Source organism: Apium graveolens, chromosome 1, assembly GCF_009905375.1.
Source record: "Apium graveolens cultivar Ventura chromosome 1, ASM990537v1, whole genome shotgun sequence".
NCBI classification, from domain to species: Eukaryota; Viridiplantae; Streptophyta; class Magnoliopsida; order Apiales; family Apiaceae; genus Apium; species Apium graveolens.
The window spans coordinates 148,417,168-148,418,548 of NC_133647.1; positions in this window are offsets into that span (position 1 = coordinate 148,417,168).

Consider the following 1,381-nt stretch of genomic DNA (forward strand, 5'->3'; position numbering starts at 1 on the left):
TGGAAAATATTTGTGAGATAGAGGACTAATCCTAACTAGATGGTATGTTTTAATTTTGTAATATGTCATTTTGGTGAATTTTTTGCATCTGTTGTCATTTTTGTAAATTTGTAATTTTTTTTAGGAAATTCATCAAACAGTAAGAGTGGCTCAAAGAAAATATCATCACCGGTTGTCAAGAAAAGGATACATCGGTTTAAAAGAAGAGGAGGTAAGAAATCTTTATTTAATTGTATAAGTGAAAGGGTAAATGTAGGTATATGAGTAATGTATATACCTTGAGCATTTATTGTTTTCTGATAATTTATAGTGTCTTTATGATTAGGTAAATTTATTCTTTAACAACATAATAATGTTTTTCGTTGATTTTAAAATTATACGTGATTTGTTAAATATTTTAATAATATAAAATATGTATAAGATTTGTTATTATATTATTTAAGGCACATTTAACCATCTTTCATGTGATTTAAGTTATTTATTAACTTGCTGGCAAGTTTTCGTATGAATTTGGAATAATTAACTTCCTGAATTAATTTTAATCTATGAAAACTTATGTTCCCCTGCATCTCTGGACCTTTAAGACCATGATCAGGCCATTACACAATCATAGATAATCCAGTTCTTTATTTTTTAATTATTGCTTTATTTTTATTATTTATTGCTTGATTTTTAAAAGATAAAAAAAGGAAGGTTGAATCCGGGAGAAGAACCAGATAGAGTGATTTTTTGTCAAAAGGGTCGTAAGCTAGAAAAATGTTAGTGTAGGTACCCTAGAGGCAATACATTATTCTTTTATAATCTTTATGTCTGTTGATCATTCAATAAATGTATTTATTATGACCTTAATTACTGCGATATTTTGTTAGCATAATAAATGTCCTTAGAATCATGATACAAATTGTATAGTTTAAGTACATGACTTGAACTTGAGATTATATAATATATCATATTCTTAAAGGTCCCTAGTCGAGTATTATTATATAGGACAATAATAATACATAGATAGATTAGTATGTTGTTTGACAAGATAACCACATCTCATTGGTTATAAGTATGGGGATACTAAAGTCAATACATAGGTACATGTGAGAGTACATGGTACTGGACAGACCCACAGTGAGATTCTTCATGTTTAATAAAATCATAAGAAAGACTCACAGTGATAATGGTGTAACGATCCTTTGACTTGAAATCATTATATTTCTATACGAGGATTAATATACTTTGACTACATTAAAAGTTACTTTTGATCGGGTGATGATAAAAGTGGACATCGGGTATATCATGAGTCGTATGAGAAATATGAATGATAGATAAAGGATTTAACCCTCCTATAATTAGGAGAGATATTATTGGCCTCTTGATTGAGTGAGATTAT